Source organism: Balearica regulorum, chromosome 3 (assembly GCF_011004875.1).
Source record: "Balearica regulorum gibbericeps isolate bBalReg1 chromosome 3, bBalReg1.pri, whole genome shotgun sequence".
NCBI classification, from domain to species: Eukaryota; Metazoa; Chordata; class Aves; order Gruiformes; family Gruidae; genus Balearica; species Balearica regulorum.
The window spans coordinates 117,556,889-117,572,869 of record NC_046186.1 but is presented as its reverse complement, the minus strand read 5'-3'; the positions used below and the strand labels follow the sequence as shown (position 1 = coordinate 117,572,869).

Sequence of the window (15,981 nt, the reverse complement as noted above, 5' to 3'; positions counted from 1 at the left end):
TGTCCATAAATCCAAGGTTTTCCACTTTATAAAGCCATTTACAAAATCTCTTGTTCATCTCTAATTGCCTACATCAGGGTGAAATTGGCCATGGGTGACGCATTAATCACTGACATTTACAGTACTTACGTTAAGAATGACAATCCTGTTTATTCCCAGCCTGTTTCTGACTGGTCCCTGCTGGGAGCAGCCATGAAGGGCTTGGGTAACTATTTTAGGTTTTGGGGGAACAATGACAGCCTTTGCCTGACTGGTCTCTAGGTATCTGAAGAGACATCGAGTGTTTCTCAGGCTCTCTGGCTGCTCCTTCCTCCCAATGGGTTATAAGATCTTTCTGGCAGCTGAATCACTGGCACGTAGCTTTTTAGGAACTCCCAAGCATGCACACAGAGACACGAAATGAAAAAGACCACCCTGTGAGTTCACAGGTCCTCACAAAGGTGCCACAGCAGAAGCAGACCTGAACATGGGATTTCACCTTTGTACCTCGCACCCTCAGCTGCTCTGCGCTGGTCTGCAAGGCTATCCATCACTTTCTTGCAATGCAGAGCAAGGGTCACTCCTCAAATGTATCATTGCACACTCTTCTGAGCCATGCAGGTATTTGGAGGCAGGACGGGAAAGAGCCAGCATGTAGAGGAGGTGCTTCATTACCCTCTCTGGTGATTGCTGTCTGCTCATCTCACAAATAAATGGCCACTTTGATTTTTTTTTTTTTTTTTGGTGGGTCTTAGTACAGCCTGTTATGAATCATCTATTTAAACACCTCATCATCTCTCTCACTAAAATGCACTTTAAAGCCACTGTACTTTGCAAAGAAAGTGCTTGTTGGAAAACTTAGTAGTAGCACTTGTAATGTGAAGTGCATACCTTCATCTGCCTCTAGCTTCAGAGCAGTGCTAGAAATGCCTCTTCAAGGGCATGGCCCTAATTAGCCTTTTAAGTGATCTGCTGCTTCTCCTCCATTCTGCCCCATGCCAGTGCAGCTGGGGCCTGAGTCATTGGAGATTTCCTTGCTGGTACCTTTGGCTGTCATCAAGCCTCCAGTCTTGATTACATCTAAATACCAACAGCAATAAGCAGGGTAGCAATCCGGGGCAGTTTTCAGTTGGATCAAGCTTCCGAAATGAACTGAGAACTGGGGAAAAAACCTCTCAGCAGAGAGAAACACTACACTTTTCTTTCCTTTTTGAGATCCCCAAGACACATGAAAAGACAAAGACTGTTTCTTTAAGAAAATAATAATAAAATAAAAAAAGAGGGCAGCCTTCCCTACAAGATCAGAGATGTAAACAAATGTAGACTATTAGAATACAAGTATTTCTCTAATTGGGCTTAGAATACAAGTATTTCTCTAATTGGGCTTATCAAGGTGCCTCTCACACTGCGAAAACACACTCAAATCACTGCTCCACTGTTGAGAAAAATAATTACTTGTTTCCCTGATTAGACTAAAACATGAGTTGCTCTGTGACTACTTGCTAATCACAAATCTTCCAGAACATAAAAAATGCCCAATATGTTAAAACACAAACTACTTCTGTCATAACAAACCATCCAGCTTGAGACTACAAACACAAACACAGAGCATCATCTGCTGCGTGACTTTATAAAGCTAGTAAGGTGCACAGAAAGGCTCACACAGGCCATTATCATCCAAAAAGGCTGGTACCAACTTTTCAGCACAAAATGGATCAGATCATTATGCAAATAAATCCTAGGGTCAATTTATGGCTGTTTGCAGCTGGTGAGGGACCAGTTACCTCTTGAATTAATGCGAGAGGAATCAGCACCGATTTTTTTCAAGAACAAGACTGTGATCCTTGGTCCTTTGGGGATGGTGGTGAAAAAAACCCAAAATGTCAGGACCCTACAGGTTGGATTAAATACATGACATAGACTGTACTGGAAGAACAGTGAAGCAATGCCAAGATCTCTGGCAAGGGGAGGCCCTGTTTCAGAAGAGCAATGCTGTCCTGTCTACACTCGCCACTAGAAACCCTTGAAGCAAAGCAGACAAGATGAATTTCGATGCCCCCTCACATGAAGTAATGCATGCTCCTAACACCATGGCCTTCGCTTTCCAAAGCATGAAAAACATCACTCAGCATTCACTGCAGGATCGTTCACTAGGCTCCTGTACTAATTCTGCCTGAATGCCAAATATTGTTTATGGAGCAAAGTTTTGGTCTCAGGTTAGTGCTTTTAACAGTCTGACTTCTTGAAGCACGTGAAATAACTGCACCTTGAACCATGCTATAATCAACCAGAGTCTAGTACCTATCAAAAGGAAACCAGTTATAATTCACTCTGAACTCACTGCATCAGCATTTAGAGATTTCCCAAACACTCAAGGCAAATTCTCCAACTCTGGTCACGCAGAATTACTCTGGGGTCACTGCCATATCCTCCAAACATGGTATTATTTTGCGACCCCCTAATACAAATATACAAAGTGGTCATTACAATCACCTGTGTGACTTAAAGGAGGTGTATTAGGGGCAGAGAGATCCCCAGTGCCAGTTGCAAGAAAGGACACCATGTACCCTGTGATGAGATGTATTTCAGGATTAATTCCCATTTTCTCCACAACGTCACAAATTCCCTCTGACGCTTGGCAGGTTGAGTGAAGGAATTAGCAAGGATCTGCCAGGAAAATATGAATTCTCATTGCTGCAGAGAGAAAACGGATTTGAGGAAGTTAATGGGGAAAAGCAGCCTTTAAATCTTCTGGTGGCTCTCAGGTACGTGGTACAGTTCTTCCCATTTTACTGCTCGGCCGTGGCCACTGCTGGTTACACCTCCCTGGGGAAGGATCTGGCCTGGCAGTGCCAGCATTTGCAGATGCCAGTGCTGCTTCTCTTGCTGATTCCTGGTCCCGACTGTCACTGTTGTACCCTGTTGTCCTTGGGAGCCGGGGAGGGGAACGCTTCATGTCACTTGTTATCTGCATTTCCCTTATCTTCCAGCCCCTGCTTCACATCTGAACAGCCTGTGCCCAAGTTATATGTTCTCAGATGTCTTGAGGTGTCTGGACCAATTTATCCTCTTGTCATGACTTATTTTTAGTATATTCCCCTCCACCTCATCCATGTGCTCTTTGTTGTAAGACCACACAATTTCTGGTTTGACCCTATCTTTTGCTTTCTGAAAATCAAACTCCTCTAGCTCAGGGCTGGACTTGCTGCTTTTGTCCACAACATTCCACATGTATTTTAGCTGCAATTGCTTTGATCAGCCTTGCTATTGCCACACTCACCGCAATGCAGTAACTTCCCTATTCGCCAAGCCTGACCCACAAACTATAACCTAATTTTCTGAATTCCACTCCTTTATTACTCTCAATATTACTATTGGTTTTGCATGTACAAGCCATTTTATGTAAAAAATTACTCCTTGCTGCAAAATAATTTATATAAAAGTATGGCTGCCATATTCAGAAAGGACACAATTTATGAGCATTGGTAATTTTTTTTACTCTCTCACAAATCACTAAGAATCAGGTGCTGACGTACCATTTTCCTTTCAGTGTCTCATGTAATTTATTTAATGGTTTCATTGAAAGTTCCAAATCTAACAGAAACCAGATTGAACTGAACTGCTCCGTTTCATGATCTTACCCCTTCTACCATTGCAAAGCATTTTTTCCCCACTCTACCTGGAATCTAGAATAATGTAAAGACTGAAGACCAATTTTCCGTAACATGCAGAGAAATCACAGAACAGATAATAGTGGAAGTTTCATTGGCATTTTCTGTGACCCACCTCCCATGTTGCTGGCACTATTAAGTTTTGCAAAACAAAAAAACTGGAATAAAAATTTTCCCTTAGCTTTGTATCTAGATGAGCTTGTAACACAGATTAAACTCTAGTGGCTGAGATGTTCCTCTATCATGTTTCACTTATGTAAAGGTCTTGCAGTTCTGAGAGTGGATTTCAGATTTGAGTGCTAAAATGAAGGGCCAAAGCAAAGCCTGTAAGAAGACAAAATCCCACTATACACTATAGCCAGTTACTTCCTCACAGGGCACTGAAAAGAAAGAAGCACATGTCCCAGTAAACTCAGAGACCACTTATTTCCCACTCACTTCCTGATCTTCAAGCACCCCCTACAGTATCAAAGCACTGAGTCATTAAGTAATGAACTCTGGTTTTCATATATAATTGACAGTTTCCCTTAAATGGCTTTTCTTTAGTTCAGTACCCAGGCCAGAAAAATTATGCCAAGGTGGAGGCTGTGTGTTCACCAAAAGGAGTGAATTTTGAAAGACGTGATGTTTATGTTGCTTCCTGCAGTCATATAGTGTTGGTCTCCACTGTGGACATCTCCTGTTTTAATAAAAGATATTTATCTCCTCCCTGTGAAAGGTTTGTGCAGGGCTGGAGCATCACAATTATTCTAAATGGCATCTTGAGGCATGATTATAACAAACTCCCCTGTATGTGTCTTTTCATTTTAAATGGCTTACAAATGTTAAAAAACTGACATAACAAAATAGCAAAAGAAATTACCCTAAATTATTACTGCAATTGTGCACAAAAAGCTAGTTGCCCACAGCTATGCTTAATTCTCAATTTATGTCCAGCTTGCTGCAAGGTAATGTCAGATAATGTAAACAAATATAACTCCAGAATGGCAAAATCGTGCCTGAACATACACAGAGATTTCATACACGCTGTCCCAGTTTGCTCTCTTGGGTTCAGCAGAATGCAGTAATATTTTACCCTGCAAGGGGTAAAATAAGGAAAGAGATCAGGGACTGTGTTTTGGCAGTAAAAGTGTAGCTGCTGGTACCCCCGGTTCCTGGAAGAAATCATCTGTGTGAACACTGCACAAAGCTGTGTCCCCACTTGACGCTTCAGGTCATCGCAGCATGGGTGACAGCTGCCCAGGTTACCCTGCTTGGGCCGGCTCTTCAGAAGGAAAAATAGGCAACTTACAGTCCTGCTTTTTGTTTAAATAATGCATAAATACACTCTGCGGATGACTTTATTAGCCACAGGGCTGTTTTCTGTTAGAATTGCCTAAGGTCAAAGCCAAAGCACAGTGTTAACATGGAGCAGTTTCACCAACACCAGCAGCAATTCCAGCACAGGATCTTTAAGACCAAAAATTGAGAAAAGGAGGGGGGGGGAAAAAAAAAAAGAGAAAGAAAGAAAAAAAGTATATATGCAAAACTTACCACTGCCTTTACCAGGAGTGAGGTTTCCTATTCTCCACCAGAGAGCAAGGTAATCTCAAGGTGTGCCAAGGTTTAGCTGGTGATTTTCTGTAAAGACAAAGGGAATATTATCCTTGTGCATGTAAAATAATATTTATATATCAATATGAGTAATCTTTCATATCTTGCAGCTATTTCCCTACACTCCATAGAACAGTTGGTACCCTGTTAGCCTGCAGCCTAAAATGGCCCATGAGATATAATTTTTAATATGTTTTTCCAGTTCAAAGTATCCAAAGTACCCTGCACATATCAAAAGCCACCCCAGTGGTATTTTACAGCACAAGACCAAGCTGCATTTTGCACACACTGGGGCCCAAAGCACAGTGATACAGCATTGGAGGGCTGCATAAAGCAGGAAGAGCTAAATCTGGGGCAGTCACATCCTGCTGTCATTTGAGAGTGACCTGTCCCTCCAACCTTCCCCTGTTTTTGTGAAAAGCAAAAAAACTGTTCAGCATTCGATCCGCTGCAGCAATTGCCAGGTTTTGCTATTCCCTTCACCTTTCCAGCATGCACAAAACAGCGCCGTGTTTCAGGTAATTGCAATCTTTTCTGTTCCCTCACTGCAGAGGCCATAGCCTGACGCACTTGAAATGAGCAGCACGCCCACACCAGCAGATCCCATTCCCTTTCTCTTGATTTATTAACCGCTTCTGAAGCGTAGCTCAATCAAATCAACGGGTGGGCCACAGTCACTCTGAGTGTAAATGCATAGTAATTCCCACAAATATATGGTGTTATTGATGGCACAAGGACCTACAAGGCATCTTTGATCAAACATACCCTTTTATGGCTAAGTGTTGTTCATGATGACATATTTATGATTTAAGCATAGATAAGTCAGGAAGATTTCCTTAAGAATTTCTGCATAATCCTAGTTTCCCCTTGAGTATCCCATAGTGCTCCTATTCATCTTTCTTCCCTCTTATCAGTAGTTTTACTGGCCCATCAGCTAGTGGCGAAAGAATTTAGCCTTGGATACTGTGTCCTTTATCACTAGTCTGCCCAGTTTATGTTGTTGTGCTTGTTTATTGCTTTCCCTGTTACTTATCGTGTACTGTACTCCACCAGATAGCCTAAATGAAGCAGGTGCACTCAGACCTTTCTACGTACCCTTGCAAAATGGAAGGAAAAAGCATCTCAGAGTGGGTAGGAGGAAAAGCAGGTCTTCAAAGGTCAGAGGGATTTGCAGTGCTAAACACGTATCCCAAAAAGATCTCTTCCGCTTTTCAGTCCTTATCAATTGCAGGACAACAATCACTCGAGTCCACTTGGCCCTAGCTGGTAAATAGCTCTGGAAGCTATTGAATTTTGTTTGCTTTTAATCAATTGTTAGACTGTTGTGTTGCCCTCAAGGCTTTAGGCGCAAGTTATTTGAGCTTATCTTTCTGTTCCCGCCTCCTGCCCCCCGTTGAGAAAATACTTCTTGTTGCTTTCTGTTAAAAGAAAACTACAGCTGTATTTAAGCTTTCCCTCTTTTGGCAGCATGTCTCTGATCTCACAAGTATCTCTCTATTGACATCTCTATTTGGCATCAAAGAACTATCTTTGTTCTTCAGGTAGTATAATTTTGGTGCTTTGCTGCATCAGGTGAAACGAAGGTAAGGATACTATTTGGAGCTGTGTTTTCCAAGCCTGCTCACAACCCTCACAGTCTGGAAAAGGAGAAAAGAAAACCCAGACCTGCAATGGAGGGTAGATCCGGAGCTTGCCTTCCAGGGCACACACAAAATCCTCCTCAGGTAGCTCTTTTACAGAAGAAACTGTGTCACAGCTTTTCCATGAAACATTCATTTGTTTCTTCCTCACCATTACTATCACTAATATAATGATGCCTTTCCTTCCCAAGCACAAACAAACCCCAATTCACAACAAACTAAATTGGTTGAAAACAAGTAATAACTCTGCCAACAATAAGCAGCCTTTAGCCCCATAAATTAGGAATTGCAAGCCAATAAACACCTTGCTTCATCCTTCCTTTTCTCCTGCAGATATCAGTGGGGATCTCACATGATGATTTCTTTCAGAATTCAGAAGTTTTTCCCCCTCCTTTTTCAGCTAAAAACAAAGGGCACTGATTGCATCAGACATACTAATTTTGCGCAGTAAAGTTACGCCAGTATCAGTGGTTCAGTAGACATGAGTAAAGTCACCTACATTAATTTTTAGGGGTAAAAATCAATGGGTTTGCTTATATATTCTATTCTTTTAGAAGAAAGCTCTTTACTGCTTGGTCTAAGGTTTGGCAAAGACATAGCTTGGTCCTCTTGGACTAGTATAATCTGGATCCCCACTGCTGTCAGTGACCAGACATCAGAGAGGTTTCATTCTTCCTCCCATGTCTGTTTGCTGAAAAGGTTGAACACTTTGCAATTACAAAAGCCACTGCAAGCAAACTCTCATGAAGCAGAAAAGTGTTACTATGACTCCAGAGTTCATTAACAAGGCAAACATATGTAGGTTTCTCAGAAACATCATTTGTCCCCAATATTTTCACACCTATCTTGATTCATTCCAAGTACATGTTCCATTATCAACTGAGCCTTCATTCCTGTTTCCTTACTTCCAGTTGGTATCATCTAACAATGCAGATGACTGCAGCTTTGATTTTCTCCTGTGATGATGTATCCTGTTATTACTGCTTTTTTAAAATTTGTTTTTAATGTAACATTTACTTAGGAATGTCATTTCATCAAACGTGCTCCCTGGTTAATTAGGTTTGCTGAGTGTTTCTTAGCTTCACTGTTAGGCCTTCCATTTCCCCTTAACGATGACTCCACTGGATTGTTCTGCAGTGATGAATCTCCTCAAAGTTCTTATTCTGAATGTGCATTTTGTATATACTTTTCTAGGCCTATTTAGGACAAAATTCAGAATACTCTTGAGAAGTTACAGGAATGGACTGAAAAAAGATGGGCAAATAAAGATCCTACATTTAGTCTGTAATAAACCTCTACCCAAGTGTGAGTTACATGGCTGACAGTTCTGCAGAAAAGGATTGATGATAATAACAGGGAGTCAGCAATATCCTCCAGTTTGTAAGAAAGATAAACATCAGATGGGGACATGATGCATGGCTGTTAGATGTTCAGAGCAGTGAGAGGGAACCAATAACATTTTCCGTATGTGAAAAGGATTTCTGTATGGAAAAGGAATAACGTGATCTCTGTGCCCTCTCTAGGGAAGATACCTATAACATGGGCAGGACATTCAAGCACTCCCATGAAATACAAGCAGCTTATTGCATGGCGTGACATGCATCTCATGTAATGGATGTCTGCATTTTGATGAATGAACATCTGGATGGTTGTGTCATTACACTAGGATATACTCCACACAACTCATGTTTGGTCTTTGGTTCCTTTTTTTCCCAAGTAGTAGAGGGAATTAGCAGAATATTCTGCTTTCTTTTAATGCAGAAAGTGGGACTTGAAATGCAGTAGTCAGTTCCATTGCATCCTTTCAGTCAAGTAAAGATTGAGAGAGGAATTCAGAACAAATTCTCTGAAAAAACCTAAGCATCTGGATGATTGTAAAAAGAGAAACAAATAAAGTCAAGTTTCTAGAAAGGTTAAACACCAGAAGTCAGCAGGACCTAGTTAATAACTAAACCTGCAAAAAGAAAAATGAGAAAGAGTAGTTTAAATTGCTCCGTATATGTAAAAAAAAAAAAACAAACCAAAAACCAACCATCTTCCTCCTGACAATGAATATAGCAGATAAGAATCATGAACTGCCAGGGGAAAACACAGGAATTCCTCCAGGAAATAACTTCATCTTCAAGATACTTTCAAACGGATGCAGCAATGACAAAGAAGCAAGTAGGTACTGAAAAGCTGTAAGTAATCTGACATTTGACATGTGAAGAAAATACTGACTGGATCTAAAGAGAATGGATTCTAATTCTAATTCTTCTAATCAGAAGATCTAGAGTGGCCTGATCTGGGTCTGAGCATCTGCCTCCCTCCCCTCCTTCCTTCCAGGCCCTCAGCTTAGGTCAGTTTTGCCCTCAGCCCTCTCAAAGTTGTTATTCCTCTTCCCAGAATATCCTCCAGCCTGTCCGTATTTTCCTAGTAATTAAATAGCCAGAAACTGTTGTGTTGTTGCAGGGTAACTGCTGTGTGGAGAGACGCTCATGACCATTTATGATCCATGCACAAAGCTACTGCTGAAACAGTTCTCTGTTCCCTCCTGCTCTTTTGTCTGCTGCAAGGCATTTTTGTGTACTTCATTTGCATGCTTTTATATTTATGAAAAAGAAACAGATTTGCTTCTCTCAATATCCCCAGCTCCTTCCTGCCCAATAATAAAATCTGTAAATGCGCATCTATTGTTTTCTGCAAGTTCCCAGTTCATACTCCTTTCCTGTTTCCACCTGCCTCCTCCACAAGGTGAGATTTTCCACTCCTTTCCAGGCTGAAGCATCTTATCTTCTGCAAGCCTTCACCTCCTTTTGAATTAACTTTTCTATTTGTAGTGGTAGGTGCACCATAGGATCCCCAGGCATTTTCACCACACTCCATACTTTCTCGTCCTGTTTGCTAGGGAAGGTGTTAAAAAGGACAAGAGCTATTACCATTTTCCATAGAGATGTTTTAGCTCAGGTCTGACACTTGCTATCCTTTGCTGAGTCTTTCAGCCATTCACTAATACATCTGAGAAAGCCCTTGTGTCAGCCAATGTGAATATTTCATGAGCTACTGCAAAAAATAATTCACTCAAATTCAAAGTAGCTCAGGTACAAACACTTCCTGTCAAAGGTGTTTGACATTTCATATAAAAGGACCTTGCTTTTACCTGGCTTACAACTTTGCCAAAAGTTTAAACTTTTTGAGGTTACTGCTTATTACTTCGTCTTTCCTTCTAAACGAGTTTAGTGAGATTTCTTCTTTTTGTTTGTAAGTTTTCTTCTTACAACTACAAGATCTGTTGACAGTGATCATTAAAGTTGTGGTTCATTAAGAAGCCCAAATAACTGAGACCCAATTCACTTGGAATTGCATGTATTCCATAATGCCATTTCATAATTAACTGCTTTCACTACCATTAATCATCTTTCAACAAAACCCATGAGCTCCTACAGTGCCTAGGCTAGAACGACAGAATTGTTAACTGAATTCCAGTTTTAAGATCTGAAGCACAGGTAACTGCATCATACTGAAAAACATAACTGGCCTTTGGTATCTTAATATAAGTCTCTGAAGGGCTGCAACAAGTTTATTTCGCTGTCCAAATTGAGAGAACAATGAGAAGGAGATATTAGGGGATACTTGGTATCAGCAAGAATTTAGAAATAAATGTTCAGTTTCATGCCGTGTCATTGAGGTGCCACAACTTTTGTTTCAAAACTTTGTGAGTTAATATTAAGAATTCCATTCCTCATCATGCACTAGAGGAGACAATCACCAGAGACACCAGAAGAATAACTATTTCAATCTCTGCCTTGCATAACAAATTACCCTGGGTTGCAGTCGAGTGCTCTGCACCTCCAATTTGATTAACAGCGTCACCAGCCAGGTACCCATGAGCCATTCATAATTGCATTACAATTCATTATAGCTTTATTTCTATACACAGGGGAAAAGCAAAGTTGGACAAATACCTTCTCAGACAGTCTCAGTAATAACCTGTTCTTTTTCATCAATAGATCCTGAAGTGCTCAAGGACTCCATGAGCTTTCAACTCAGCTATCTCAGAGTTGAGGCTTTCCAACAACAGAAGGCCTGTAATCTTTGAAGGCTTTTCATTTTGTGTAAGGCAAAAAAAGAGATTCAAAAAGTTCCGTAAAAATATTGGCTTCAAACAACTTAGAAATTTTTTGCTCAAATTTTTAGCTCAGAGCTCCACACTGCAAATTTCACCCCAAATTCTTATAAACTTCAACCAAACTAAGTAAATCCAACTGAAGTATTATAGAAGGAAATAATTAGCAACAACAGAGATACTACCAGTCAAAATGTAGTAAGTATATTCTGTAATAAATTATCAATCTCTGGTTTACCTTTCAGCACCTTCCCTTTTCCATTAAGATATTCACCATATTTGAGTTTTCTGTCTGGAATACATAAAAGACTAATAAATGACCAAAAGATGACAAACCAGTCACTGGCTCCTCTTTCTCTTCTGCCAAAGTATTGCCGGTATCTATGACATCAACCTTTCTCAAAAAAAGTCTCTCTCAAAAAGAGTCTATCAAAAACTGATGACAGTTCATTCCTTTTAATACTTTCTCCAGAGATTTATACTATGGCATCTCTGCCTACCAACCTTATGGTTTATATGTCTCTCTCCTCTATAGGAGCCAGAGTCAGAGCACTGAAGCTGAAAGCTTCTTGTGAGGATCAGATAATGAAGAGAAGTAGCTAAAGCCCCTTGGAGCAGCCTTCTTGAATGACACATGGCAGAGCAGCACGGGAATCCCTCATACTAAAGCCTATTTCCATGCAGGTATCTGTATGCCTTAGCACACCATCCCTACCTCCAGCTTTTAAAAGCAATACTGTGTTTTCAAGATCAGCCTGCAAGTTCTGCCAGTCGGGTAGCCTTTAGCTGCCAACACTTAGATTTCTAAATGCAGGGCTAGACTGAAAAAAAATAGTTCCAAGGCATCGATCTTGAACACTGAACTCCGAATAATTACAACAGAAGCCAGCTGGAGCTGTCAGGCTCAACACTTCAGAAAATCTGAGTTGCTAATTACTGATCCAGAAGCTTAAGTGCAGATGTCCATCCACTGCTGAACATCCAGGCTCCTGTTCTCTTATGTATTTCCACACCACCCGTCTCTGCCTCTGCTCAGCTAAAACATCACACTCACTGCATGCAGTTACTAAGCCCATTCCTGATGTCCAAAATTATTTATGCATTGAATTCAGAGTGCCTTTGACATTTTTTTTTCCCTTTTGTTGAATCAATTACTTGATGGAGACAAGAGTTGTGGGAAGCATTTGCTTTCACTCCTCCCTATCTCCTTTTGTAAAGTCTCACTTTGTTGAATGCTCACTTCACGTTTGTCATGGTAATATTAACAGTCACAAGCCTTCACTTTTGGATAAGTAGCTAGGAGTAGATTTGCTTATTTGTAGTTAGGTGTTTCTCAAAGACAGGGGTGGGAACTGCAGGCCAGTGCTGTTGCAACAGAACTACAAATACTCGTGGTTTCCAAAGCTCAGTATTTTAAATTAATTTAAACAGCCTGTTTCTTCTACTGTTAAGAACTCAGTAGGAAGCCTTGCAGCAATTTGCTTTTTAGAGAGAGTTGAGTGGAGCTCAAAAGCGACCCATTGCACAGATATGCACATACATAGTAAGAAGCAATATTTGGGCAAACGCATGGTGATGACCCTGTGCTCAAGTTCAAGTGCAGCGGCTCAAAGGCGTGCCCACATAAGACAGTCTCTAGGTCCAACGGGTTGGGCTCCTGCTCATCACGTTTTCCTGGAAGAGACCTGCAGGTCTGAAATTACACATTTCCACTGTTGGATATGGGGCTGCTTTAAGTCCTGTGTCTGTCAGTGAAGTTCATTAACATGTGTCATTGCTCTCTCACCCAGCTAATAACTGTGCATTGCTCGCTGATGCACAAAAGCCAACGCCATGTGGTAGACAAAGTTTTACATACAGCCTAAAGCACCTCATGCTTCATATTCATCTCCAAGGTATACAACAAAGCTTTGCCCCAGCAGTGGCAGTGACAAACAAAAATATTCTTTAATGAGGCATTTCTGGGTTTGTGTTGGACCAGAGCAGCCTTATTCATGTTTCATGATGGCTTCACTGATGCTGTCTGACTGGATTTGTGTTCTTTGGCTTAATGCTTCTGGACATGAGTCCCATCGTTGGTACAGCAAAGCAGAGCAGCCAGCAGAGGCAATTCTCTAGTTGCATGGCCGGCTGGCACCAGCAAAGGGCTTGGCTCTTCACTTAGCAGATGTCACTTTGTATTAGTCGATTGTCAGAGATCATGATTTTTTTTATCCTGACAGCACTGCTCCTATTACAGTTGTGTGGCCTCTGCAGAGAGGTCTGTCCTTGTTTGCATTCATGTCTGCATGAAGCATTTGTAAGCACAGAGTCACGTTTAGTTCTGCTTTTAGCTGCACCCAATTTTCACATCATTCATTAATGTTGCTACAGCACCATCTTGAACCATTCAGACATCTCTCAAATGCTGCCCACTACATAAAGTGTGGCTGCAAGGTCATTTCTTTCAAGTAAAGATAAGGGAAAGAAAAAATCCCTTTGACTAATCCTATGTGGGTTTTTTTGAGGGGTTGGGTTTTTTGGAGATGTATTTGTTTTTAAATTCTGCACTACGGTCCATAATTGAGTCCCTCAGCGGGAAGGCCACCTTCCTCCCCACCTTTCCTTCCTCAGGTGTCACCTACCAGGTGCTACCTTTATTCTGTGGGTTTGTCTGCTGCTCCTGCCAGGGCAGCAGGCACACACAGCCCATGCTCCACTGCCACAGGGAAAAAGCACATCTCCATTGGTAAATTTTCAGTTTCTCTAAAAACATTTTGGGGGGAAATTTTTTTGGAAAAATTTTCACATTAGGCTCTGTACCTCTTTTTTATTGCCATGTGCAGACTACTTCATTTGAGTCTTCATATTGACATGAAAATGCAGCTCAGAAAATATTGAAGCTGTCTTAAACTACAGCACTAAGTAGTAAACCAGAAAGTCATTGTTGCACCATTAGCTTCATCTTTAAATCAGCTCTGGGAGGGAGCGAGAGAAGGGAGAGCAGTGAGTGTATGTGGTAATTAGAATTGCATTACCAATAAATCAGCTAAGAAAACCAGCTTCCTTTTAGTTTCCTTGAATTTGGCCATCGCCTGAGAACCTTGTAACAACAGAGCTGCAGTATGATTAAATCCATAGTTAGTAACTACAGTATTTCAACCCCACTCTGCATGTGCTCAGCCCAGTATGGTCAATCATAGTCCTCTCATGCTCAGAAATCAGCCCCCTGCCAGACACGGAGGAGAAGAGGAACAGAGTTACAGGTCTGAACAAGGTAGGTTAGTCCATAATTATGGACACTGATCAAGAAAAAGCACGGGAAGCTTTGTGTCAAGGAATAATTGGCACACCAGAGTCCAGTGAGTGAACTTAAGTTTTTCTCAGCATGTTGCCTTGCTCCTTGTTCTGCCTTTGTTCCTCATGCCCTGTCTTTTCCGGGTTGTTAAAAAGCTGTGAGTTTTAGTTTTGTGAATACCTTGTATAAATTCCTTTCTCCAAGCACTGCACATCAGCACTTTCAGATCCCCAGATGCTAAACCTTTTAGCTCTGGCAGACCATACATATATTGTATTAATTTATTTAGGAAGAAGAGAGTATGTTTGGTTCAGATACAATTATATGCTGCACATTCACCCATAAAAGCGATTTGCAAATGACCTAAGCTTCACCTTAACTATGATTTGGGACCAGGGTCTCTATGTTGCAGATGGGTACATGGAGACAACGTAGAGAGAAATCTGCTCTGCCATCCACACAAAAGCCACAGAACATCAACACCTCCCCCCTCACACACCATACACACAAAAGGACCTCTGGAAGCTACACAGTCTGTCCAATTTCCCTTAATTAAAGTTAGTGCAGATTCCTTCAGTGAAATTAGACTAATCAGAGCTTATCAGTGAACCAGTAATAAAATCTTGCACTGTCGACGCTGAGCTGTTTGCTGCACCATGCACTGGATCACAAAGCAATTATGTGGATAACAACACAACACGTGCACTACCACAGGATTCCAGATACGTAACCAAGATAACAGCTCACAATTCACAAGCAGCTAATTTATGCAATTCTCTTTGATGCACCTTATTAAACATTTATCAACAAAACCAAGCTCCCCCTCTTCCCCATCTGCTAGGCTCAAGCCCAAGGCTTTGCAAAGCTTTACTGCTATCACAGGTGAGTTACTATCAGGCAGAAGATCACCTTTGTGCTGAAATGCAGTAACCCTGAAGAAAAGAAAAAGAAGTTCTGCCCCCAGAAAAAAAAGAAAAGTGACTTACTCCATTAGCTTGGTTGAGGTCCATCCAGGAGACAGGGCTGGAGCAGCAACTGCACAGCTCAGCTCAGAGAAAGTTCTAGGTGTCTGGGGCTGAGCTCAAATAGAGCCTGCAGGTGGGGCTGCTCAGGGTAACGAAGCTGTTAGTCAGCTTAGGGCTCCTAGAGCTGTGCTCCAGGAAGCCTGTGAGGCAGCTGGCAGAGGAATGGACTGGTGGCAGAGACTCAGTGGTAAAGGGCTGTGAGCTGAGCCCGGTGTAAGGCAGAAGCAGGCTGTGCTCCAGTGGTGAGAGGCTAGTGGGTTTTTTGGGGTTTGCCTTAAAGCTGAGTCTGGGAGGCAGGCCTATGATCTTTATTTGTATTTGGCCAGGCTAACTCAGAAAAATACCTCTCCAGAGCTCCAGGTGGCATCAGTGACTGCTTGGACCCAGGCAATCTCTGGACTCAAACCAGGCCTCCACTTAAAAGCGGCACCTACTTGTTGACACCCAGAGTCCTGTAGATTTTGGGAAGCAAAACTGCTTTTATTTTTATAAGAAAACAGGATTCCTATTTAGCTTACAAGAGACTGCAACTCTTAAATTTCCCATTGAGCTTCCCAACTATGCAATGCTGAGCCTTAGGTGGTACCTAAGCCCGACTTATTCCTGTATCTCAGCAACCGCAGCATCTTGCTTCTCAAAGGCAGAAGTTGCATTTGCAGGGATGCTATTCCATGACAGGGTGGGTGCATCA

General features: G+C 41.6%; 1 protein-coding gene across 1 annotated transcript in view; it reads right to left on the bottom strand.

The window, feature by feature from the left end:
- The window catches only part of BFSP1 (beaded filament structural protein 1), a 31,999-nt gene extending 26,740 nt beyond the window's left edge, over positions 1–5,259 (bottom strand). The window contains exon 1 of the mRNA XM_075749721.1: positions 5,184–5,259. The gene's annotated coding sequence lies outside the window, so the exon portion shown is untranslated. The remainder of the gene's footprint in view (positions 1–5,183) is intronic.
- Positions 5,260–15,981: the final 10,722 nt, after the last annotated feature.